The sequence below is a fragment of the Anser brachyrhynchus genome (genome assembly GCF_964034855.1).
Source record: "Anser brachyrhynchus genome assembly, chromosome: 1".
In the NCBI taxonomy this organism is placed as follows: Eukaryota; Metazoa; Chordata; class Aves; order Anseriformes; family Anatidae; genus Anser; species Anser brachyrhynchus.
In genome coordinates this window covers 36538346-36566156 of record NC_137694.1, presented here as the reverse complement: position 1 = coordinate 36566156, position 27811 = coordinate 36538346, and the positions used below count along the sequence as shown (strand labels likewise).

The window sequence follows — 27811 nt, the reverse complement described above, 5'->3', positions numbered from 1 at the left end:
CACCACAACAGCTGTTTGCAAAACGTGATGTCTGACCACGTCCAGCACCTCGCTGTTAGCTGTGTCTTGATCCAAGCAGTTTAAATCACCGCGTGATCCTGGTAGCTCTGGAGCACAAAAAGCACTGAAAAAATCCGCTGTAGGAAGATTGAAAACTAGAAAGTAACATAAGAAAGAGGAGCTAAGAGAGCACAACCATCCTCATTTAGGTTTATAAACAGCACAACACAACTCTCCTCCCCCCACCCAGACAGACTTAGAAACTGCAGCTTGCTTATTAGAAACAAAAGCCATCAAAATGCTGCCAAGGGACACCTGGCCCCTTCAGAGGCCTCTGATTTACTTTCTCTGCAGCTGGATGATGGGGAAAGTCAGTGTTTTTCACTCCTGCACTCAAATCGGGAATGAAGACCATTTCAATTTTTGCCATGAACACACACGTAGGTTCAAGGAGAAGCGTTTAATCTAGCAGTCTTTAATTACGTGCTTGGAGAGTGAAGTGCTGAGCAAGAGCAGGCTATCACCTGTACCACGAATTTGAACATGACCACTAAGTGATGGGTTTAGGTACATTTCATTATAAATAGGGCTATGGAAAGCTACAAAAGATGCTTTCTGTGGACAAATGCAAATTTGACACTTGGGTGTAAGCTGTAACAGTGATTTGAGATTATTTAAAAATCACAAACCACTACCTCTATGAATGAAACCAAGTGCATAAATACACATTGACTAAAACTGTAGCAGACATTTTTCACTTGATTTTAACTTCGATCAGTGCTAAATGCCTGAGCCAAGGTTCACAATACTGCATATTAATACATTTTCTCCCTCTCAAAACTTCAGCCAAGACTGCTCAGTCACAGCGGAGGGAAAAGCTGCAGGAAAAGGCTATTTTGTCCGCAACATAAATTCAGTTTAGTGTCTCTGGAGCAGCTGTGACCAACAAGGGAGAGCTACGGAGTCCAGAAGGATGACAGGGAACCAGTGGGGAAAGGTAGCACAGGCACAAGAAGTCAGGACTGTATCCTGAAGGAGATGTGTACGGCTGTGGTTTGTAAGCGTTGCTTAATTCAAGGACCTCCTACTGTTTAAATAAATCAGTAAACGCACAGATCTTTCTGAGCAGCACTGCTATACTTGTTTTCATTAACAGCCAAACAAAACCTCAGAATAAGCTTATTCATTTACGGTACTGAGAAAAACAGTATTGTTTTTCTTCACGCTTCACATAATACTGTTTTCCTCACGCACTTGCAAACACAGGCATTTTAAGTATTTTGTGGCAATTCTTCATTAAGCAACTGTGACTGTGAGGTTGGGAATAAAGCCCGGTCTGCAAGGTCCCTTACTGCAGAAACTGGAAGCAGTCCAGCGAAGGAGGCAGGAACCTCTCGGATAAATACTGCTCAGCAGAAAGGGATCCCATCTCTGGCCAGAAATGGAGTTTTAAGCAGAAAAATACTCACGGATGATTGCTAATGGCAGGTTCTCTCCTTTTAGGGGAGCTGACTTGTGACCTAAGTCAGAAAGCACCAGATCAGAAGACATTTTCCCTATACAGAGGAGGGAACAAAACAAGGGGAGCGCACAGATCTGTATCAAAACACCCCAAATGTTTCCCTTTCATTCGAGCTGATGTAGTGGGCAGGAGGAGACACCTCTCACCCACGTGCCATAATTCAGAAATGCCTTTTGCACTCAAGATGCCTGCAAGTCGCGAAGTGGCACCCGGAGGCCTGGCAGGATACCCATCCCACAGCACCCAAAATGGCACAGGATACCTCTGCTTTAGGCAACTGAATCCAACCCCATACACGTTGACTTGGTGCCGAGCTGCATTTCTCCAAGCTCCTCTGCCAGCAGTGCTGCTGAGATGCACTCACACACCTGCCCGTAGGTGTTCCAGCTCAGAGCTGAATCCTACCCAGTGATGACAGCAAGAGGCAGACAAAAGCACAGAAAGATGGGCTGCTTTTAGTGTGTAACACAGTTAACCTGTGGAATCCCATGCCACAGAACACTCTGGGTGCTACAAGTTTGCACAGGTTCAGAAACAAGTGGATAATTCACAAAAGATCAGCTAGACTGCAAATCACCACAAGATGGGAAAATATTTGGGCAAACCACCACTGTGTATGTCTGTGTGTGTGCCCTATTTTTCTACTCTTCCCCTGGCATCTGCTGTTAGCAATTGCCAGACGTGATGCTGGTCTAGGCTGACCTTGCTTTTGTGACTTCGCATGGCTACTCACACGTTCCCTATGCTTCACCTCCCAAGACGGAAAGGGAATTGTATCGCTGCATCGGGCACAGCGGGTCCTGAACCGCGGCTGGGCTAAACAGACAGATCTGCGCCGAGCGGGGAGGAACAGCCAGGAATCACATACTTCAACCCTAGCGCCAAATGGACATCCTAAAGCCAGAACCATGAGTGGCAGTGCATTTGCAGATGGGAAGAAACTGTTAATGTGTTATTATTGGAAGGCATGTTCACAAACATTTGTGAAATACCGTAATAATAAAAAAATCCACGTTGAAATGATTAATTCTTTTAAAGCAAGCTCTGAGTGCTTTGCAGGAAATTTATGGCCATATGCCACCTTTTCCACAATAAGGAGAAGGGGAAAGACTCATCAAGATCAGCACCACACACTCTGCGTCCTGGATGAGGGAAGGAGTCTGTGGGAGGGATGCTGGCAAGCAATAACGTAATTAAGAGCTGTAACCTAACTCAAACAGACAAGGAGGAGGAATAACTCTGGCTTTTCCAAGCCAGTGACAACTTGACTTAGTTATCCTGTGTTTTTAAAAATAAACAAACACACGCTTTAATGTGGTCATTTATACTAAGAATTATTTTATTACCTAGAATGTCCAATCCAGGGTAAGAGTGCCATGGAGCTAGGATTTGTCAAAAAACTATGAAGACTATGATGAAACTGTACACTTAAGGCCACTGAGAACAGTTATACTTGACTGTACATGACTAAGCCCTGGCATATATATATATATCTCATACCTCACCAAGAATTCCTCTAAACAACTATTTATTCTCACAAGATTTATGATAAACTAAAAGACGTAGGAGTTTGGGCTTGAATGAAAAAATAACCACAGGACCAGATGAAACACTGCAAACAGAGATCATGATTTTTCCCCCCCATCCCCTTTTAAAATAGACTGCAGCAGACCAAACTGTTTTAAACAATTCTTTCGAGAGCGCCTCTCTTGGGAAAAGAAGTTTATTTAGCTTTGCCTCACAAAATGTCTTGAAAACGTTTTCTTGCTTTACTATATACGTCTTAGTTATTACTCACACAGTTATTTCTGATGAAACATCTAGTAATTGCTTCCTTATCCTTGCTGATGCCTTCCTCTGTTTTTCAGCATGCCATCCTTCAGCCAGCAGACACGATGGGAGATACCTCAAGTTTAGCTAGACTTGGCCACTCTCCCCTCTCCCGTTCAAGTTTCGCCAACAACTTTCAGGTACAAGTCTTGAATCTGAAGTCATTGTGTTTTACTGTTAAAAAGCCCCCCAGCTTGTTTCAGAGCTCTGTTAGAAGGGCCGCAGGGAAGGCAGCGGCACAAGTTTTCTCAGGCCCTGTCTGGGGAAAGTTGGGCAAATCCACCATGCTTATGGAAGACATTTTAGAGAGTAACAGTTCAGAGGTCTTAGTCTGAGACACACACAAAAAAAATGGCCAACGAGACCTTGACTGTCTCAAAGAAAGCCTGGCACTCCAAGTAACATGACAACCTTCACAGAAGCCAGATCTTGTTTCAACCCAAGAGGCAGATATGAAATTATTACAGCTGGCTCTCATTTTGACAGGTCAGGAGAGATCTGCAAATCCTACACGCTTATGGAACATGAGAATGAATCTATCTGGCCAGGGCAAAATGAAAAGCAAGAATTACCACTTCTGTTCACAGCCTTCTAGGAGGACAAATTCATCTTTCCTAAAACCTGCCATTCAACTGCAGCAAGCATTAGCAGCCTTCTATAAAGAGCAAAAAATAATTAAAGGCATCGTTTCTGTCTGAACACACAGAACAGAACAAAGAGAAATGCAGGAGGTTAAGCCTATGACATATATGACCTTATCCAAGAAGGGAGACCAAATAAAGAGTGACCTCAAAGAAAAATTGGTTGAACTGCCATCCATCTTGCTGCACGGGATATTCAAAAACAAACAAACAAAAAACACCACCACTTAAAAGGATAATAAAGAAAAGCACGAGCAGATAAGGTGTCTGGTCAAGAGTTCAAGACCGCATTCAAGTTTCATGGGGTAATGAGATACTGCCCGGAACCCAACAGCACAGGATGCCCTTCCTGAGCAGATGAAAGATTACTGGCTGGAAACTAACGGGACAGCTTCTGTGCTCCTGGGCGCTGGGAGGACCAGAACCTGGCTTGTGGGGCAATCCTTAGACAATTCTTCAAACATATAGCCTGCAGCTAAGCAGCGGAGTTAAACCCCTTGCAATACAGATCTTTTCCTCACTGAAAGGAACACTAATGAGAGAAGAGAATGCAGATCCTACAACATGCATTGCACAAGCTAAAAATACGCAGAGGCTCCGTAAAAACCCACTTGCACACTTGCCATTTACAACATTTCCCTAGCCTGGGTAATAGAACAGAGCAGTACTGGTAGAGGCAAAGCTCTACATCTGGCACCACAGAGCTGAAGTTCCTATGACCTTTCACTTGAAGCTGCAAACCAACCCAACAAAAAAAAGTTAAACTTCCTTTGTCATTTTCACATTTTTTCCAGAAGCTTGCATTGATGAGGAAGCTGGAGGGGAAAAAAAAAAAAAAGTTGTTTGAAAGGCCTATTGGAATAAAATTCCACCTCAAAGAGTCCCACTGCCATCTGTTGCAATTTATAGCAGAGATGTATTTTAAACCATACAATCCCCCAAGGCATGCTACTACTCCTCTCGCTGGCCTCTCTTGTACGATTCAGAGAATTCTGCCTTGAGCAGCACGAACACACAGCTACATCCAGGGGAATTAGATACAACGGAGGAAACGTGTCCTCCTGTATCTTGCAGAGCCAGTAAGCGTTTCTCAGCATTTTGCAAGTCCTGCCATTGCCCTGATTTTGCTATTTTCCCACAGAAAACCCTTGGGCTGAGGCATGCACGGGAAGATGATGGAACATTAACTTTCCCCGAACTGCAGTGAAGTAAAAAGGGGACCGTGCATGAGGATATCGCAGTCCCGGGCAGCTGCCAGCCGGTCAGAAAGGCAGGGCATCCCGCTGGCACAAGGCGAGACGCAGCCACCACCCAAGTGACAGCACCTGTGGAATGACACAGAGTTTCAACGCATCTCCTCCTCCTGGAGCAGGAAGGAGTGGGGCGCTCTGACAGCCTCCTCCCACGGGAGAGGCTTCTCCTAACACATTTTGCTTTACCAGCAGGGCTGTGAAGGCCATCTCTCAGCCACCCACAGAGCAATCGCCTCTTCGCCCGCCTCCTTGGGGTAGATCTAGGGAAGGTGGGAAGCCCAAGTGCACGTGCTCAACCTACAGTGTGGCTGCACCAACGCTGTACGTGAACGAAGGGTCCCCCAATTCCCCTGGTTGCAAAAACCAGCGGCCTCTGATGCAGAACTTCAGAAAGACAGACTCCCCGCACGTAAATTGGCCGGTTGTCCCCAAAATACCTTGTGTCAGAAAGAAAGTGCAGATGATCATCTGACCTGCCCCACGGGGAGCGAGATGGAAACAATGGTGTTTGGGGGGAAGGAAGCAGCTACAGGGAGTACCCCGGGCAGCAAGTACCTGCCCGGGAGCCAGGAGCGGCACGGGGAGCGCCCGAGTGGCTGTTATCTGCCAAGGGAAAGGAGCGGCTGCGGGAGGTGCCGGAGATCACAAGGAGTCAGTAAGCAAGCAGGGAGGAGATGAAAGGGCTGAGCTGGAGACAGGCACCCAGCCCAGGCTGAGTCAGGGCACCAGCACCGAGGGGGAGCCCCGGTGGAAAAAGCTGTGGGCTGCTGCACCCGAGACACACGCGAGCAGAAACCATTGTGGGGAGCACGAAAACAGCCAAGTAGGGCTGGGGAGGAGTCGCGAAGGCTGCTGCTGCGAGTTGAAGGCAAGCAGAGCCACCGTTCCTACGGCATGGGCACTTCCCAACAAGGAGCTTCACCGCTGCAGTGCTCTTATGAAACTGCAATGGACACGGTCCGCCACGTCAAACAGAACTGCCTGCTAGCACAGTCAAACCAACACAGCCTTAAATATGTGGTCAGGGAGCCATTTCTGTCGTGTCCCACTGTAAATGCTCAGTAGTCACACAGATACTTCTCCTCAGCTCTGGGTAAGGGCTCGCTACAGAAAGAAGGCAAAGAAACGGAGCACTACGCCTCTGAGCTGCAGCTCTCCAGAGCCCAGCCCCATTGCAGGGAAGGCTCTGCCTTTGCTTGCAGCTTGCCCTGCTGTCTGGTTAAGCACAGCGTCCTTTGATCTCCCTCCAGCAGCTGCTGTCTTCCTGCCCCTTCGTGGGGCACTCTCAGAGCGCACAGAAGGTAAGCTGCAGCAGCCTGCAAAACCAGCACTCCGATCCTCCGTTCTTTAAAGATACTGTTCACGCTGCGTAAGGAGCGAAAGAGGAAACAGAGATAAAATAAAACTGATTGCAACAAGTCAGCAGACTGTCAGGTCAAGCTGTAGAGCCTTCTCGGTCATAAAATAGTCCAAGCAAAAAGAAAACCAGAGGCAGTAAAGCTTGGTGACCTAGGGTACCAGAAAAACAGCAAAGCTGGTTGCTGCTAGCTAATAAAGACAGAGCTGAGTGTGTCTCTCCCCACTTGGTGAAAGCCAAGGAAAAAAAGAAGCACTTCACTCTTCTGTAGTTAAAAAACCTGGAGCGATTTAAACTGCATGGTAAGAAGGGAATGGAAAGCAGATTCTTTTCCTACAAAGGTGTGCTTTAATTCACCCAGCATCCTCAGATACCTGGAGGCAGCCACCACCTCTAGACTGCACATACTGTGCCTCCTAAATGCCTCGGAGGAAGCCATCAGGTGTCACTGAGGAACTTCTTATTAAAGGACAAGTCACAAGTGAGGTTGTTTCTATTGCTACGTGTGAAACATGTTGAGAAGAGAGCACTGCTGTCAAGTCCATTTTGTTTGAAAGTACCTGTCCCAATAGCTAGGCCATTTTAGGAGGCGTTTTAAAAAGAATAAGCTAAACAGAGTGCTAAATTTGAGACTTACAGACCTCAAATGCTTTTTTTCAAATAACCTTTTATTCTAATATCACCTTCAACAGGTCAGAATATGAAAAGGCTCTTCTGAACTTAAAGGATACGGAGCCTGATTTTCATAGGTGTCAAGTGTTTGCTGTTGTCATGAACTTCCTCGGAAGGCACAAGACCACAGAGAGCTGTCAGTTACACTGAAGAAAAAAAAATCCTTTAATCCCTTCTATAAAAGACAAACCAGTAACAACATTTATTTGCACAGCAAAGTCTAAAAGAACTCTGAATTTGAAAGTTAATCCTTGAAATCTGGCTATGTTTAACGACATGGTGTGCCTGCAACAGTGCAGGAAACAAAACCTGCATTAGTTGCTGCAAGTTTGATACTAGGGTGTACTTCACACTTCACAAAACATACTTAAGCTAGCTTTGCCTGACAAATTCTGCATGCCTACGAGTGACTTCTGCATAGCGTAGATTACCTGCTAATACACATTTCCTGGGTACTGAGCAGTGAATGGTTAGATTTCAACAAGGAAACACGTTTTCTCTCCGATCAGCTGCCACTTGCAGTGGCAAAAGTGAATGTGAATACATGGAAAACGTGGTAGCTTTACCTCGATTTGTGCTTGGTTGTGCTTTAAAATAAAAAGATAGATTTCCTGTTATTTTCAGTATGTTACCAACTGCTAGCTTAATTTTGCTAAGAGTTCTCCTCTGTCTGACTAGGTGAGATGACAAATGCTTCGATGGATCCATTAGGTATGCATCAGGGCGTCAACTGAGGCGTGCACTGCAAGTCACTTCTGGAAAGGACACGCTCTCACTGGAACTTTTCAAAAGAAAGAGAATGCTTGCAGACCTGAGGATCCCTGATCTTACAGCCTCCCCAAAAGCCGTACTGGCCCAAGCGAGGGGTTGAAGGAACCGGTTTTACACTGGACGACACAGCCCCTGATTCACATCACACCATGCTCTTAACGGCTCTTATTTGCTTTATGGAGCAAACACTACAGCGTGATCACCCAGACTTGGTCAAACAAGAGTGTAAAGTTTTCCTAGGCGGTGCGACACAACCCCACAACTTGCTGCTCTTAAGGAAAAATGAGGTATGTCACCCCCCTTCCCTTTAACCATGAGGTCTCACCTCTCGCCCAGCTCTCCGCATCTATTCAGTCCCTCGGCTCATGAACCTGTTTGGAAATTAAATCTGGAGGAAGAGAAAAAATGAGCGCAGCTTCCCACTAAGTTAGCAAAACAAGGTCCAAGCAGCACAGGAATTGGTTCACAGACAGTATGTAAGACGTTTAAGCAGCTTCACGCTGCTCTACCCAATCACTTACTTCTTGACCTACTCACGCAGTGTGAGCCAAATATCCTAAAGCAAGGTTTATGGATACTGGGTTGGTTGCTTCAATAACAGCAAGAAGTTAAAGGCATTTCCGCACAAAACTGGAAAGACAACACACCCTAGTTCGTGTTGGAATCCTTTACATTACTGTGTGGTATGAGAAGAGTCCATACTGCACCTAGAGAACATTTTTAAATGTTCTCTGAGAAAATTAGTGAGGCAAAAACTCGGCATATATAAGTTTAAATATAAGGGTCAGCTCCAGAAAGGAATCCGGATTTCAAACACAGTTATGTGGGTTTTGAAAGAGGACATCTGACAGCCTCAGAAATTCAACATGCACCTTCCAACTTGGACAAACACACACGCTTTAATTTTTTTTCACCCAGAGCTGACAACCTACACAGGTTACCTCTGCACCGAAGTGGAGCCAAGCGTGTGTGCTTTTCCCAACACTAGTCCATAATGCTCCTGCAGTCAGAAGACCCATCTCCTCTGCAACCAGAGCCAGCTAACACAACGAATCGCCGGCTCTCCTGCAAGGGTCAGCTGTCGTTTCTATGAAATAAGCACCAGTCGAATTTTGACTCGGAGCCCACAGTGAAGAACGGTAGTATGGGAAAACCCCTCCTCGAAATGACATGGATGACCACGTGCCTTCATGGCGTTACAAAGTCACAAAGTCCCAAGCATTCCAAAACTTTCATATGCTTACTCAGAAAGGCACTCTTAACGAATGTAAATGCAATCTTACATGTCCAGTCTTTGACTATTAACATTAAAAACAGTTGCTACTGGGAACAAGTCAAGGGAGATGCTTATCCAGGGAGTATTTTAAAATTACAGAACTGCAAGTGTCAGATTGTGCTTCGGCATTCACAAGTATTGCCTTTATTAATCTTTCTCATCAGACTTTAAGTTTAAAATTTTCTACAGTGCTTCACGCATTTGCCTATAAATGATGTGTTTAAAAGCCACCCTGCAGTATGAAACATATTGCTGTAAAGGATCAAAGTCATGCAACTGATTGGATGTGACAATAAAGCAACACATCCTCACTTGGAAAGGAAGTACGGCTATAAAGGGCAGGCATGCAGAAGATACTGAAATTCAGCTGGATGACAAACTTGAATATTCTATTATTTTATTCAAAACTGCTTTCCTGTTTTGAGGTATTTTTACGGATACTATAAATCCAGCAGCTTTCCCTAACAGCTTCTCAGTTTACTGCTACCCCAGAGTACAATTAAAAGTAAGGTAGGAATTCAACTTGCTTCCTAACATCTCGCTGCGAAGAACAAACATTGTCATTTGCATGATCCAGCTAAGACATGTAACCAGCCTCTTACAATAACAAAGAACTCGAAAGGAATCCTGTTTTCCAAAGATGGAAGTGGTAAAAGCAGCAAAGAGGAGGAAAAAAATAGCATCCTTTGCTCTGACACAGTGGCTGTTGCTTACAACTAAACTCTAGGTTATCCGTGAACTTTAAAATCATTTTTTTTTCCTTTTAAAACATAAAAGACTGCATTAAACAGAAGAACATTTTGTATATTTGCTTATAAACTGCAAAGTTCTCAGTCCCGTCACTCTTACATAATTGCTGGGTGAAAAAGAAAATAACAATGAAGTTTCCTCAGGTCAGACATTTGCAAAGACCAAGACATTTCATTCCTTTTGCTTTAGACTAGAAGAGACTGGCATGATTAGGAGGAAGATGGATTTGATCTGTTCTTCCTAACACAGGCTTTTCCAAGGTTTGCTTCACCTGGAGGTAAGTGGTCTGATGAACAGTCCATCGGTCTCTGCCACACACAGAGAAAAGGACCTGCACGCAGGTTTTTCACAAAAGGTACTCGTGGCTTGTTCCAAGCACAGAGGACTGCCAGTCTGAGCTGTTCCAGAGAATTACTTCTGTAGAAACAAACCACCTTGCTTCCAAAAACCATTCCTAAATCCCACTCCTTATTGGAAATCATCTCCAATATCACATAAGAGAGTCAGGGAGGAGTACGCAACGAAGGAAAAGCCAAAGCATGGAATCAAGAGCCAGCTGCCTGCTTTAAAAGAAAGCAGGATCCTTTGAGGTTTATAAACTCATTAAAGATGTATCAGTCCATTTTTATCTTTGCCTTGTGATCTGAACGGTCAGTGGAAAGCAGGCATTCATACTCCTGCCAGAAGCAGCGTGCTGCTGAGGACAGCTAACCCACGAGCTTCCCGGCCAAAGCAGCCCAGCACAGGGTCCTGCAGCACCCCAGTGCAGGGGAGAGGGGGAGAGGGGTAACCTCTGCACTGCACAAACACACAAGCCTGGGGGAAAACGTAACATCAAGACTCATTTACCACGAGCATTTCCAAGACTGAGTTCAAAAGCAGGCTGCCTTCTCTACTGGGCAGGCTCTGGACTGTCTGGGGCAAGAGCTAGAAGCGTGCCAAACGACTGTGCTGCAGCGTACCTCAACACCTGGGGGATGCTGGCTCTTCCCTAGACAAGCAGCGAACCCAAAGCAGCACGGCCTCAGGGGCAGCAGCGAAGCCACTGGCACCCACAGGGCGCGCCGGCATCCAGCACCAGCAGGAAGCAGAAGCAGGGGCCACCGGAGCATAAATTTCAGGTGGTTCTCCTGCTGTGGTCCCTTCCATGAACAGCCTGGGCTGCTGCTGGCCACAGAAACGCAGGGTTATTTACAGAACTTTTCAAAACTTTCAGGTCCTCCTTTGTTCTAAAAAGGCAAGGCTGTTCTAAAACCGTTTTCTGACTCAAGTGACCCAAGGTCAGGGATAGCATCAGCTCCATTTAATACTGGAAAGTCCTCCAGTATCCGCTAAAGGGCAACAAAAAAAGCAAGCGGTTTACAGGCAAATGAACTGCTGAAGCCTGGTTTCCTATGGTCTCACACATGACCTCGTCATAAACTGCACGAGACTTTCACGTGGATGGCTACAAAGGGGCAAGTCAGGACTGAAATTCTTTCCCGTTGTGTAGGGCTATAAAGCTTCTCTCGAATGGATTCCCTGATGCTGACGATGAAGTTGTTCTAAGCTTAGGAGAAGGAAGGGAAGGACTGCAAAAGTCTTGCTTTTGTAAAAAACAGAGCTAAACATGGACAGCCTTGTTTTGAGATCCTACCACCAGCAGCAAATTGGGACACTTTTTGTGTTCTTCACCCAAGCAACAACTGACTTTGAAACGGCTGCACACCACAGTCAAAGCTCTGCCTGTCACAGACAGAGACAGCACAAAACCAACTGTATTTCTGCCATCCATGCTTGTACTTGTTCCATGCACAAACAGCTTTCAGCTTCCCCAGGCATTAACCAAGGACTCTCCATATACGCCACAGATCTGTTACATCAAATGACTTTGTTATTGCTAGAAAAAGAGAATTTCAGATGGTCAGAAACACCACTCTTAGCCGCTTATTGTAAAAGACTATTGTTACATCAGTAACATGGACACAAAAGAACAAACATGCCTCATAAACCTTTGCAAATTGTGGAAGTATTCAAACAAAAACAGAAAACAATTTATTTTGTTCAGTGAATTAATTTTCCCCTCCCAGAGACCAATATAAGATGACAGGTCACCTCAAAAACAAGCAAGTCGTATAATTATCATAGAACACTTGAAACAGAAAGAAAAAAAAAAAAAGACACCATCAAGGCTCGAGGCAAAAGAACAAACAGAAACTGAAGAACAAGACCTCCTTGAAAGGAGAGCTTTAGTTTTAATTGCATATCTTTTGCAGCACAGAAGAAGAGAGAATTTGAAACGGGACACAGAGCTATGATTGCATGGGCATTTGCTAAGTAGGTCTGTGTATCCAGTTGCGCAGAATAATAAAAAAAAGCTCAAGAGATAAGCACTTCAGCCTGCCTAAGGCTTGGACACCTTCCCAGAATTCAGGTCATAAGCAAAGACTCTCATAAGCAATGGAGGGTGCCAGAGCAAACACTTCCACGCAACTGGTCTGTGTTTGCCTGTCTAGCCAAAGTTAAACGATGCACTTTATTTTTCTTTTTTTAACTGGCAAACAAGCAATACAAAAGTGCAGTTAGTGGACAGCAGCTTTACAAATTTCTCTCACTTTCACACAGTATCACTGGATGTCAACATCCAAGTTTTAAATACTGCTATCCATAAGGTACTCTGTTGGGTTAACTCAAAGGAAAAAAAGTCCTGCTTTCTACACTTCCTTGCCAACAAGTTCTGCAGAGGACAGCCAAAGCACCCTGAAGCCTGCTGGAGAAAAGCAGCTGGGTTCCAGCCTAGCCGTACTCTGATAACAGGCACTACAAGGTCTCTGTGAAACCCCATCTAAGCTCTGAAGAGTATTCCTTACATCCTTCAAATACAGTCAAGGGACTACCATCAGACAGGGGTTGCTACACTTCAGCATGGGCAAATATTTTAACAACCTGTCCATTATCAGCAACAATCTTCAAGCATCACAGACAAGCAGTCAAAAATGAGGGATTTACAGTTAATAATTACCCAACATATCGTTGTTTATGAACAGGCTTGCTTAGTAAATGTCTGGTTAGTGGTATTAGTAAATACCATTTGAAAAGTATTTGTGTGCAATGAGTGTTTGTTTTTTTTTTGTGACCTCTTTAGGCATCACAGCCATGAAGACAGATTTCAAAGAACAAAATAATAAAGGTTGAATTGATGGTATCAGCTCAAAGCCAGTCCAGCCAGTCCTGAGAGTGAAAGAAAACAAAACAGGCAGCGGAGGAAAAGATGACAAAAAACAAAACCACACCACCACCACACCTTTCCCCATATGTAAGCTGCTCTCGTACACGCTGCTGTTTGTGTAGCACAGGCTCGGGGTTCCCACCGCATCAGGTCACCATTTGACCTCCCTGCACCCCTTCAGAGCTCTCACCAAGCCGCCACCACACCACCACCACCTCCATCAGCCTGGATGAGGCTGATGGCCCACAGTGTCCAGTTTCCATGCAAACCTCCACTCCAGTTGCCAGCAGGAGCTCCCAAGCCACCCTTCTGGCTGCTGCTCAGCTCCTAGGCCTCCTCTCGCCACACGGACAGGGCCCTGCACGCTGCCTGCTTGGCTCCCTGTACCGCTAGCCGGAGCGCCAGCAGCGCCCAACCTACACAACCGGCTCCATCCTTCGCCCACCCAAGGGTCTCGCCCCAGGCAGCTCGCTCTCACAGCACACCAGAGCCCTCCAAAGAGCAGGGAGAGCAGCCTTTCCCTCAAAGCCATGGCAGCACATCCCCTGCCGGCCTCTCCCCTCGCTGATGTTGGCAGGATGCACGGGGCTCGGGGCAAGAGGCCCTATGAGGGGAGGCTGCGCCGGGCAGCCACGGGTGGGCTCCGGGCTGCATCCCCTCTGCTCACATCCCCTCTGCTCACATTGTCCCCTTTGCCCAGAGCGGGTGTTTTAACTCCTCACATCGTCACTGCACTGAGTAGAGCTTTGAACCAGGACAAGGAAGAAGGAAAAGACAAAGGCCAGACCATTTCCCCCGGTGTCCTCGCCCTGACCGGGACACGCTGTCTGTCCCCACAGGCTAGACACTCACGTGCTCTTCCAGCCTGATGGCTGATGATGATCCTTGCCCCATTTCTCAACTCTCAATAAAACACCAGGGCCTTCACAATTAAATTCATCTATGGGGCTGAGTTCAGAGACTATTAAGAAAGAGACTGCCTTCAATCTGCCAAATGTTCTCATGTCTCAGCGGTGTCAGTCAGGGCTTGGTCCTTCTGTTCCTGTCGGTGTCACCCAGTCCGCTGGTAGCAGTCCGTACTTGCTCCCTGTTTGTTTTAACAAAATACCTGGGGCAGACTCATGCATTTGTCAAAGAAAGATCTAAGAGAACAAGGAAGGGAGGGAACATCTCATGTCTCATACAATAAAAACAACTAAAGTAAGAAACTAGATCTAATCTGTGAAATAATGAGGTATCACTTGGTGTGCTTTTTTAAACTTGGTATTATTCTTACACTGATAGTATATGCAGCTACGATATTTCCCATGATCCTGACAATATCCATGCCTTACTCGTCTGAGTCCTGTCCTAGTTTTCATCTTCAGTCTTCCAGGAAAAAAAAAATGAAAAAACAAGTGGTAATGTTGCCTTACAGCTTGACCAGAAGGTCATGAAGTGATGTTCTCCCTTTTGAGATGAGCAAAATAAATGATTAAACAGTCGGGGTCAACAGGCTGAAATATTGTGACTAGAGAAAGGCAGAGGTTTACACAGCCAGTCTTCTCCCCTAACGGTGGTCCGACAGGAGAGCAGGACCTCTGTCCCAGAGGAGCTTCCTCTTCTCTCACTGTAGCTTCTTTTTCATTCACATTTCTCTTACATCTTTCATTCAGGAAAAGATACTTTTTTATTCCTGGAGCAGTAGTGATGTGCCAAAAAGCTGCCACAGAGCTATATTTATGCTTGTGAAAACACCACTAATTGTCGTGCCATAACCAATAAAGTCCAAAACAAGAAAGTAAAATCATGGCACCGAGTTGATTACTGTAGTAATTACCACAGGCAGACAGTTTCAGCTGTGTAACTTTTTATGAATTGGCATGAAAACAGATACTGATGATACTTTTGTCAAGCAGATTAAAAAAGCCCTGCCAACCTCCCAAAACTGACAAGCAAGGGAACCTACCTGAAGTTTTCAAAGGCAAAAGAAGACTCGGAGACTCAATTTTCACTAATAGTTTTGTGTTTGCAGTGGGGAAAAAAATAATTGCTTGATACTGAAGTTATTCAAGGTACAGAAGAGTGCTGCGCAATAAAAAGCCACCTTTTGGTGTTGCATAACATTTAAAATGTATTTTAGTACATTTAAAAACAGTGCCCTCAACTTTACTCCTTAAATGGATGAACTGGCCTGTAAAACCTGTTATAGGGAACAATTAGGAGAGGATTCCAAAGCCACAGAAAATATGAAGAGCTAGAAATACCCAAATACATTTATTTCTAAAATCAGAAATCTGCAAGGAAATCCATGCTTTACATTGCAATCCTATTTGGTGCCCTACTTCATCACAGACTAAAGCACAAGCCATTTTTTCCCATTCAGTAAATTCTACTGCTTTCTCCTTGCTTACCCCCTTGCAGTATCTCCTATTCATTCAAAACAAACAAACAGACTTTTCTACCTGCTGCTTACCTGAAGCCTTTCTACCGAACATCCAGTTAAGAAATCTGCCCCAACGCTCCAAGGCACGTCTTGCCTGTGTCTTCTGCTGAGGCTCTTCCTCTGGGGGATCCCAAAGCACAGCTCCATGAGGCAAGCCAAGCCCAGACAGGGCTTCCCGAGGTCCCACCCTCACTGCCAGCCTCCCCACCTGCACATTCCTGCACCCGCTCTTGCACCAGTGCTGCTCCTCGTGCAACCACACAGAGAGCTGGTTCGAGGAAGGCATTTGGCTTAAAACTCACTTAATTAAGCTAAAGCTGCAGTGAAACCACACCCTCTGCCCGAGTGATGGCAGCCATGCTCTAAAACAACCCGAGACCTGCCACATTTTGGGTGTGTTGTTGAGGTGTTACAGGACACAATCAGCAGAAGTAGGATGAACTGCTCCATGATAATACTTCCATGTTCTGCCCTGGGAGACATCATTTGTTCTTCTTGGTTCATGGGGTGAATCTTGGAGACTGGAGAACTGGCAGTACTTAGCACCCTTTACAAAATGCCCCAAAAAAGAAGAGTACCATGTTTTACTGAAACATTTTGTATATGTACGTTTCAACAAAAGTAGAGCTGATAAACTAGAACGAAAATACTATATAGTGAATTATAGATAACCTGTGCTGACCAGCAGTCAGAGTTGGAAGACTTCTTTGTGCGAATGCGTAACAAGCCATAAAACCCTACACGGACTGTGTGAAGAAGAGAGAACAGAACAAGCGCTACCCAGGGAAGTATGTCCTGGTACGTGTTTGAAAGAATACGGGATCTCATTCTGGCTCAGAGTTTCAGTAGGGCTTTGCCACCATATTTCAATTTTTTTTTGCTTACCTTTTAAGTATTGGCAATAGTCAGGTCAACATTTGGATTTCTCTAGGAAGGCAGTATCATTTAGCAGCATATACTGACAGGATGGGGAAGACTGAGAAAAGATCTCCAGAAGTACCCAAACAAGCAGTTATTTCCCGAAGTTATTCCCAAAAGTTATTTCCCAAATCCAGGGAAAGGCACTGCATTTCTACTGACTGCACTTACCATGCCGTAACGCTTCATGCCCCCAAGATAATGAAATGCCAGTGCTAGTACCGACACTACTACTGTAATAATCCTTAAAATAATTAATGTCGCTCTGCTGCCTTTTGTTTCTGCCAGTTACCACCGAATGTGAAACACCTGCAGAAGATGTTTTTCTCCTGTATCTTCCATATCCATCTCTCAAGATGAAAACATATTGATTATTACTTGTATGAGCGAGATGTTAAATCCAGAAATACATCATAGAGCACCTATCCTAAGTTCCTCCTGTAATGTTTCACAACTGGATAGTGCAGTAAAAGCTGTGTGACATATTACAAGATTTTTCTGCCAGTAGCCATAAAAGCCTAGCTAAAACCAAGCTCATTTTAACAAAGCTCCCTGATTAAATTTTGAGGCGGGGGGAAAGAGTCTCATACTAGCATCTTTAAGCATGTGCTTCACCAAGCTGCTTCAGGAGCTATTTTGAGTTATGAGTAACAAAGGAGTTTGACATCAACTTCGGCTCTTACAGGAAAAATCACCGGGTGTATGATTTTATATATATATAACATATATTAGAAATACCAGGCTATTTCTATTTTCACAGAACATGTCATTTTATCATCTTAAGAGGCAAACGCCTACTTCACTAAAGGCCTATTATCTTCACAGCTCAAAGCTGCATCTTCATCTTCCAGTGGTAACCGGAACTTCAAAAACGCCTCGGGGAAGAAATCACCAAATCATTAAAATCAAATATGCTTTGAAGAATACTTGGGGTCTGTTTTAGTGGGTGGGGAAAGATGTTTCTTTTGATTATTTTTTTTTAATTAAATCAGCTGTGAGTTTTAAAGTTCAGAGCACCGAAAACTGCTTTGAAGTTTCGCTGCACGTAATATCCACCTTTTAGCACAGTAGAAACAATCATGTTCGCCCATCTTGAGATAAGCTTCATATCATGTGAACATGTAACCGAATCAAAAGCAGCTGTCGACTTAGACAAACCCACCAACTCTCTCCATAAAACAAAATAACCCGTGACATAATTAATCATATCTAATTATAATATAATAAATATATTTCCCTAACTAGGCGGACGCACGCTATAAGCAGAGGGCAACTAGAAAGCGACTAAAGGCATTTTGTAATTTCTGTTCCATTGCAATGACTTGTGACTTACTTAAAACCTTTGCTATTCCTACCAAGGCACATCTTAACACCTCTCAGTCTTGGGAGAAGCAATGCAACAACAGACCGGGTATCTGAAATGCCAGAAGCCTTCCTATGATCACCACGTTAAAGGTCTTTGCCAAAACAGTCCAGCAAGCCAAAGCCTGGCAAGAGGAATGACCTGTTTCAGAGTAACCCATTATGGGGAGAAAATTAAGTTTTCCCTAGAATCCAACCCAGCAGGAGCAATGCTCCTGCGCAGAGGCTTTCATGCCCACTATTGCCATTAGGACACCCAGCCACGGCAGCTGGAGAACAAACCAAAGACTCCCAACGGGACTGAGCCAAAACAACAGGGTGCTGCCAACAACTTCATTGACTGAAAACCCAGTTCACGAATTCATCCTGGGCACAGGTGAGCACAAAGCATTTTGTGACAAAGCACGGGATTAGCCTCCCAAGGAAGCTCATTGTGATTCTGTGATCAAAGAGAAGTCAAACTGACTTGCACTGCACCACCTGCTATGTTTCACAAGATCTTGCTTGATTTTCTGACAGCTGGGTGTTTCTATGCGGTCATTGTTTAACAGACAACTTAATTCCCAGTCAGAACTTGAGAAAGGTGTATAGCAGGCATTATTTTCTCTGTATGTTATAACAAACCTGCCGTCACAGTATCAAGGCAACCACAAATGCCCTGTGATTTAACAAACGAAACAGAAAATCCTGATGCAATGTGCTCTTCGAGCATCCAAGCCGCTTTGTATTTGACATCCAATGACTTAAGAAGTGTCAGTGGTTTTCCTCTGTGCCTAAATATCTGGAGTTTAGTTAGGATAACGTGCATGCTGTGATCAGGCTTAAGATGGGGGGAACTGCCTATACCATGTGCTGGCTAATTAGCACCAAACCTAATCCAGAATTTAAGGTCTCACCATGCTAAGTACATCAGCTGTCTGCTTCGTTTTACAGAAAATCAAGAATTCGGAACCAGGGTGACAAAAAACCTGAGATCCCACAGCGAAATCCACCTCGAGAAGCCTCCTTGCACACAGGCTTGAGCTAGTGATGAGGGCATTCTCTTGATTTTTTCTAATACCCTGTTTTCGCAAGAAAAAAAATTAAACTACAGTACAGAATTTAAAATCTTGTAGAAAATATTTTCTTTAGTCCACTTTAATTAAAAAACAGTAGTTTTAGATAAGTTGTATTTTATTTTGCCAATAGCATTCTCTTTGAAAAGCTGTAACATACCTCCTACACAAATCAGGGACCAGCAAGAGTTCAGAAGAGTGGATGACATGGTCAGCTGAACACTAATACCGTTTTTCAAATTCTATGAAAACAAACTTGTTCCCATGAAGGCCAAATCAGACCCAAAGCAATACTTGACAGATGAGATAGGGAATGTTGAGAGAAGGTATTTAGATTTGTCAGCAATGCTGGTACAAACCACAGCAGTGCAAGTAAGTCTCAGACTAAAGGGAGAAGGGAAACCAGGTTGTACCCAAAAGAATAAAACAGGTTTTCACATGGCCAGGACCTTGAAGAAGGAAAAAAAATAAAGATCAGTGCATTATGTAGAGGAATAATTCTTTTTATACTGTCAGTCATGAAGCCCTAAGAAAGAAACTTAGGCAAGGCAATTCTTTCTTTATGTAATTCATTCAACTTTAGATTCAGTGGGAATAGAAAAATGCAGTTGTGGTATCTCCTCACACTGCCATATGTACATAAGTTCGTCTCTTACCACTTTGCTGAATCAAACGATAGCTAAAGCAATACAATGGTATTTTAAGAGTCACTTTCCCATGGAAATAGCTAAATCGTATTAGGAAACATAAAAAGGTGGTCCAGTCTTTGAACTCTGTAATGGTCCAACTCCATGGGAATACCTTTTCTAGCTACTGTGAACCCATCCTCTCCTATCCTGAGATCCACTTATCAGGATCTCTAACAGCAGTTAAATGGTTTTCATTACATAAAGAGTTGATTAAGGCTCCTGTCATTAGTCATCACTCCACACTGCATATTCTTCGAATGGAAAAAAGGTGTGCTCTGAAGTTAAGAAATGGAAGGCCCCTGGATTCCAAGTTAAATATCTGGGTTATTTTAACCTGGCCTGCTAACTCATGCAAGAACTACAAACTGTCCTTTCCATTACATTTCACATCCAAATCCACTCACAAAGCCTTATATTTTTAAACACAGAAAAGAAGGTTTGAGTTACAAGGTTACAGTTCATGTAGGAAAAGCAATGCAGTGCTAAGACACCACGCAAGCTGGGAGCATCATGACAAGAGGAAGATTTCTTTAATGAAAGATTAAGTTTTCATTTCTAAGTTCTCTCCTGTGGATTACATGGCAGTCTGACCACTGCTCACACCAGGCTGCCTGCACAAGCGATGCCCCCATGACCATGCATTTGGTGTTCTTCCTGTGCCAGCCTTTGCATACGTGATGCAGCAGCTGCTCCAAGCAAGAACTTTTGATTAAATTGTCCGTTTGCCCCAATTTGCTTTCAGCAGCAGGTAAGCGTTTCTATTTATCATCCTGCAACAAACAGAGTGAGTCTTTCAGGCAAAATTCTCCTTCCTCCCCCACTCCTTAGCCATCAAATATGAACGCAATGCCCATCTCCAGCCTCCAGCTGCAAGGGCGAAACTGCCAGGTCCACACTTCATGGAGGATTTCAGCAGTTTTGGGGAGCACCACCCATGTTAGCATGTTGCCCCTGTGCTGTATCACAAAAGAAAAATTTATCATTAACTTCATAAAGTGTAACAAGAGACATACCTGTCTATGGCTATGCTACAGAATCCTTGCACATATCAATAATAACCTATTAAAAATCAAAATATAATAGTGCAAATTACATCTGTCACAAAAAAAAGTTCCGCTGACTTATGCTGGTTTCAACGGCATTGGGCTTTGAACTTCCTCATTTCAGGCACTGGACAAACAACACAGGTCACTTCTCCCATCACACAACACGCAACCACCACACTTTTACTCTTTTAAGCAGAGCCAAAGAATATGGCAGCTTCTGAATATACAAGCACTGGGTCGCGCTGAAATCCCTAGCGCAGTTGCTAGAGTTCACACAGCTTTCCCAGATGCTTCTCAGATGAACCGCAAAGATGCTTTGCAATTAAGTGATTAGCTCAGAACAAAAAGACTTCACAATCTCAGCTGCTGTATCTATAAGCAAACCCACTAAATCAAGCCACCGGTGGACCAAACAGCAAGGTCAGCATCTTTTGCTCTCGGTGAGCAGAATTCTTCAGCAGAGAGGAAGCCAGTAAAAAGAAATAATAATAAAAAATTAAACTTCTAAACCAAACTCTTCCAAGCTGGCAGGCTAGTGTGATCCTAAGCACAACTATCTATAGGAAGTGACTGAGAGGAAGGTCTCTACAATAAAGGTTATGATCCATCAATAAAGGTGTTAAGCTACTTTTGCAGCATTAGCAAATGCCATCTGTCCCAAACTTGTCTTCAAAAGGGACAAGCCAAATCGTGACACCCTCTGCTTCACTGGAAATAAGATTAAGCACTTACTTAGTTATTAAGCAACGTATCATCCCCAGCCAGAGCAGAATTTGATCTTCAGTTTTTGTCATTACTAATCTGGCTTCGAAGAGGCCACATTGATCGGGTACCACAAGTAGAAACCAGGGGGGCTGTATTATGGGGAAACGTACAGCACGGTCAGACTGCACACCCAAGTATTTGAACGCACCTAGGATCGAGCACAAGAAAAGCAACCCTAACTGTGGACAACAGGGACGACTATAAAAGATTACAGACAATAAACTTACTTTGTAATTTGCCCCTGAACAGAGAGCCAATGATTTTCTACTCTATTATTGTATATAATTTCTGAAAGAAATGCACTTGCAAACACCATTTTTCACAATTACTTAGCGTGAAGTCGTCAGCATCTGCTATGTGAAGAGCAAGACCAAGCAGTGAGTAACACCACGCGGTCAGCACTCCCAGGTAGGCAACGCTGCCACTTGAGGCTTCCTCTAAGAGGCAGAGGAACCACTGCTGCTTTTACTATTATTTTCAGCACAGCACACATTCCTCTGTGCAAGGGAACACAAATTCCTCTCCAGCACACACACAGATGAATAACTAGAAAATGATCTTAATTGCTACATAAATCACATGTGGCTACTTTACATAGCCAAATGTACGTCCACATAGGAAGTACTCTCCTCAAAACTGTCTGCAGTATTTCATCAACCTTGCAGAAGAGCGAGTATGCCAAAGAAAAACAAAATGAAAGGAGCAATTACTCATCCCGAGTCAATTCATACCTGCCTACAGAAGTGTGCGTGCTTTATTACAGGCACCCAAGCAAATACAAAGCCATGACAATGGTGCAGTTAGGCAACTGCTGTGCTGAGACTGGACTGGATGAAAGCACGCTGGGCTAGCTTTAGTCACACCAGGGCGTTCCCCTGAAGTCCGTGGGATACGCTGGTTTTAAGACCTTTCCTGAAGGTTGGTCTCAAAAGGTACAGAACCATCTCTGTGTGTGTAGGAATATAAAATATGCATTATGTGTGTATATATTATATATATCATATACTATACGTTATAAATATTACATATTTTATAATAAATATATTAAATAGTAAGTGCTGTTTGTATGTAAATATATCTATACATATTTTAAAACACCATTATGTCTACCTGGGAGGAAAAGTGCAGCATGCATTGAACAGTCCTGGCCTGACGGGCACATCCTGCTGAAGTCAGCGGAGACTCAGCTGCCTGTCAGTAAGGGGAGAGTTTAACTACGGAGATTTGTCACTCTGATTTATCTCTTCCTGACACTTACGTTGCTTGGCTTGGTTCACAAGTATATTGTCACTGGCAAATGCTGCATTACAGATCTATTGCTTCATCTGAAATCCTCTGTTAATCGGTTTACTCAGAGCTGCTAATCCAACACTGGTGCCACTGCCATTTTACACAAGGGACAAAATGCAGTATCCAGTTTTACTTCATTTATTCTTCATATTTTTGCTCTTGCAGTGGCTAAATATTAGCCACTAAGTACCTCTTTGGTTATTCTGATATTTTTCTTATACACAAGTCTACAGCTGAAATAAAAAGTTACAAAAATGAGGTACCAAATCTTCTCTTTCCTTCCTTAAATAACTGCTGGTTGTTTTGTTTTTAATCTACTTACTGTATTCAGATGATCCTGAGCTCAGTTGCTCTGCAGAGCATTTACCTGCATTCACCAGACTCCCCAGCTTAAACAAAATTCCTTGCATCTTGCGCATCCATTCATATGTCTAAACAAGCAGAAGTCTAAATATTCCGGGCCGTAAGGTATACAGGTCCCCACACTTCCTGACGTCAGTGGAAGTTCAAAGCTCCAGCAGTTCTGCTCTTAAATAAAACCTCAGTTTTAACCCAAACTCAGTTACGTTTCTGAAACTTGAATCTCCAAGCATCCATACGTAGCTGCTGCCCTCCGAAACTCTGGTGAATCACAGGCTTTTTTTCCCCAAAGACATTGACAAAAAATTCTCATGTTTATCTGGTGATATTCAAATGAATGTCAGCAACTAAGCCGGCAGCAGATTGCTGGTGCTCCAAAACCTTACGTTGGCAGAGAAGAAACTGCTTGAGACGTGCCTAATACAGTGTTAACACAACAGACTGAAAAAAAAAGTGAAAAGAGTCACCTAGCCCGAATAATACCTGCTGGTGTTGCTGTACAGGGGACACTGAAATTCCTCAACTCGTGAGATGTTTCAGTGACTTTAACTCCTCCGGGGACAGTACAGCACGTCAAGCCGTCTCTCCTAAACTTGTATCTTAATTTTTGGGTTAGCAGTTCACAGGAACAAAACAGGGACTGTGAGTTTACTCTGACAGTGACGTAGCCTTAAAGCAGACACAATCTCTACCCTGCTCATTCCCCCCAGCCTTAACTTTCAAGTATTTTAGCTGCAACAATGTTTATCCCATAATATCCACTGACTGCCAAATGGATTAAAAAAATAAGAAGAATGAAACACATTACTGGATATTTTTAGCTTTATTTTTTAAATAAGCTTCGTGACTACGCGTCAAACACAACCCCAACCTTTTTGGCTCCGAACAAAGCCTATAATTAGAAAGCTCGTTTGTTCTGGTCGTCAGGAGAGCCATTTTCCCTGGGGAATGCTACGGAAAGGAAACCCAGAGGGAGTTGTAATGGCCAAACAAGATGAAACGTATTAATAATGGACATCGGTAACACAAAACTATCCCAACTGCACTTGAGCAGTTACAAACAGCATTTAACCGATTTCTTCCAAAATAGCATGCTTTCGCCTCTATTCTTCTCAATGAAATGCCTCAAGCCATTGTGCAACTTCACATAGGACAGACCTAAAAAAGGGGTTTCTGGACGCAGAAGTTGGCCTAGTTTTTCACATGGACACAAGCTCACCCAGAACAAAATGCAAACCTCCTCATCCGACAGCGGAGCCGCCTTGCTGGGCTCGCAGGGACAGGACTTTCACCCACTGCCTCTTGCTCTCCCTTCACATTCCCTCTGCCCGTTTATATCCAGCTCCCGTTTCCAGCTTTTTTATTAATTTCCTGTCCCACCCTCATCACCACACCTGCAAATCCCACTGAAAGGCAGACAACTCTGGCAAGGCAGGGGGCAGTGCATTAAAATAAGCAGCACCAGACATGGGTGCAGGGGAAGGAACCAAGAAGGTGGTATATAAACTGTAAAAACATAGAGCAGAAAGGGGAAGAGAGAGGAGAAATTGGACTTCAAAAGGGGAAGGACCGGTGCTGAACATGAGGCAAGCAGCATGGTCTGAGGAGCAGGAGGAAAGCGTGCATTTCTGGAAACCGCCGTGAGAAGACATTACATTTTTCTTGCAAACACTTCTAGAGTCCTGTCTGAAGTGGTGAAAAACACGGCATGATGAACAACAAAGTTTCTTTCTTTTTTTTTTTTTTTAATTAAAGAGAATAGCAGCTTTCAGGGGCCAAACTGTGCATCTCCAAGCTATTTTACATTAGACTTCAAGCAGAGCTCTCATGTTCTGCATGCAAACCATTTGGGATTCAGATGCCTCAGGATTTGCCCTCTTCTAACAACTGAGGGCCCACGACCTTCACAGCACTGCCTGCTCCCGAAGCAGCGTTTCCCAAAGAGCCACCATGTCCTCTCTCACACGAGTAAGGGCACAGAGCTCTCACCTGGGGTGTCCTCGGGTATTTCTGTGACCTGGATGGAAGACAGGAGCTCAGCATGGCTGGGAACTAACCCAGATGCCCAGGGCAGCACCTGAAAAGCCCCCAAGCTTCCTAAGAAAGGAGGGGAAGTATTGCGAGGACTTACACCAACACTACTCAAAGTGGGAGAGCATGGGGAACTGGCATGTGGAAGGGAAGTGCCGAACAGGCAGGCAGGAAGGTGCATTTCCCTCCAGCACATGGCAGGGCTTGCAGGGGCAGGCTGAACTGTTTTCACTTTTCCTGAAAGGATGGGGGTGGGCGGGAGGAGAGAAAGGGGTCGGCTTTCAAAAGTTTGCAAAACATCTTCTTTTGGTATTTTCTCTAGAGGGAATGGACCATTTCCAAAGGCCTGATCATACAGAAGCACGGGTCTGATCTTGCTGCAGCCCATGCGTGTGGCTAACTTTACCTCACAGGAATAGTCACTAGCAGGTCAAAAACATTTGCAGTTCCTCCTTTCTCATTTAGTAAATGAGTCACTGCAAACATGAAACGGGGCCACGCTGAGCTAATCCAGCCTCCAATGCTTAAATTTACAACAGCCACAGAAGGTACAACAAACCTTAAATAAAACTAAACTTCCAGGGATGCCACAGAGCAACCTGCGCTTTAGGCACTTTGCCCTCAGCTTAAAGTACTGCTTGCTTAATTTTCCTTTCACAAAATTTTCTTGCATCGACCTCATCATTTGTATTAGAAAATTTGTGTTGAGTCTCTTGCCTAATGAACCCCAGATTTCGTTTACTTCTTTCCTCCCACACGTTTCACTGGCAGAAGGAAGGGGCAGGGATGGAGTACGTACAAGTCACCTACTGCCAGGGTTACACATTCAAAGGAGATTTTTATTGGGAAAGGGAAAAAGTCACTTGTATTTGAGGTGATGCAGACACGGTAATTCAAGTTTGAGATCAATCTGTTTCAAGTCTGTGTCTTTAACTGGATGAGGCTACAAACATTGGATTCCTAACCCTAATTTGTCCTGGAAACAAAGAAAAAAGATTTGAGGAGGTGTGTGAGTCCGCTGGACTCACTGAACTGCCAATAAAACAGAATTCAGCAAGAGGACAGCAAACAGCACACCTCAGCCCCAAAACACCACGCTGCCTGTCATGATTGTGTCACACCACAACGATTTTCATGCTTCCCTCTTTTCAGAAGTGGTGGAGAGAGAGGAAGAGACAAATCTTTCAACACCCTGCAGAAGATTAGGCTTCTTTGGCAAAGCCCAAAGGCACTATTACAAGATATTTACATCAGAATTGGTATCAATCCACTCATCCTGTCTCAGCTGTGGAAACTGCAGTACGTAAGACCAGCCCGCCCCATTAAATGGAAGACGAAAATTTCACAGAGCTACTTAATTTCTTTTTTTCTCTTCTTTTCTTTGGAAATCTTTACGAAACAAGTCCAAAAGCTACCAGCATGTTTTTCCACAGGCACAGCCACAAGATGTAAGTTGTAACAAATTTTTTCCCCTTTTAGAAAAGGGGAAAGAGGGAAATAAGACAGAGAAGGATAAAGTAATTGCCACCACTTTGTCTTCTGCAGGAAAAAAGAAAAAAAAACAGCCTGCGAAACTTGGTATCTGTGTGGTTGAGAAAGACACAGAAACAATAACTAATAGCTCCCCTCTTTTCTCTTTGCTCAAGGGGACATAGTATGCATTTTTTGACTAAACCTCAAATACAAACCAAAAGTAACATCCTCATACATACAAAGAGCCTTATTATGATTGTTATTGCTGGAAGGGGAAACTCACTCTTACTGGCCACATGACTGTTGAAATCTACATTCAGCATTGTTTGGGGGATTTTTTCTTTCTTCTGTAACTCAGCAGCGCAGCACAACCGGCAATAACTTTATGACTAGAAACATTTAGCTGAGCGTTTCTGACGCTGCGTAGTCAGCAATACGGATGAATTTGTTCCAGGCTACCCAATATGTACTTAAACGCATACCCCGCAGCATCTTACCACAGTATTCTTTTGGGAAACATTACTGGAGCAGAATATCAAATTTTAGTTTTTTCCATCCCCCTTGACTGGGAACGTTAACATCACACACAGCGATTCACGTTTGCACAATCCACCACTTACCTAACTCGTGTTTAGTAAGACAACTCGTGTCACAGCATTACAAAGCAAAGACACGAGTATGTTTTAGGATCTGAACCAAGACCTGGGCCCCATCACATCCCATTGTACAACAACCACACAAAATATGGCAGCAGCTAGCTATCTCTTCGCACAGTAATGAGACACTGTGGTCTTCCTCTACAAGCAGAGGAAACTTTACTGCAGCTTTTTAATAATTAGTGGGGACTTATAAGAAGGATGGAGAAAGACTTTTTACAAGGGCTAACGGTTTTAAACCAAAAGAGGGGAGATTTAGATCAGATTTTAGGAATGAATTCTTTACTCAGAGGGTGGTGAGGCCCTGGCACAGGCTGCCCAGAGCAGCTGTGGCTGCCCCATCCCTGGAGGTGCTCAAGGCCAGGCTGGATGGGGCTTTGGGCAACCTGGTCTGGTGGGAGGTGTCCCTGCCCATGGCAGGGGGTTGGAGCTGGGTTGGCTTTAAGGGCCCTTCCAACCCA

At 44.1% G+C, this 27811-nt stretch overlaps 1 protein-coding gene and 1 long non-coding RNA gene across 2 annotated transcripts in view; one reads left to right on the top strand and one right to left on the bottom strand.

Moving 5' to 3' along the window:
• RASSF3 (Ras association domain family member 3) overlaps positions 1-27811 on the bottom strand; it is a 50009-nt gene that overhangs the window by 20218 nt on the left and 1980 nt on the right. The gene's annotated exons all lie outside the window — the stretch shown is intronic.
• The window catches only part of LOC308188055, a 41917-nt gene extending 14106 nt beyond the window's left edge, over positions 1-27811 (top strand). Inside the window, exon 2 of the long non-coding RNA XR_013945125.1 lies at positions 1-27811. This exon is cut by the window's left edge and continues 518 nt beyond it. This is a non-coding gene — a long non-coding RNA (uncharacterized lncRNA).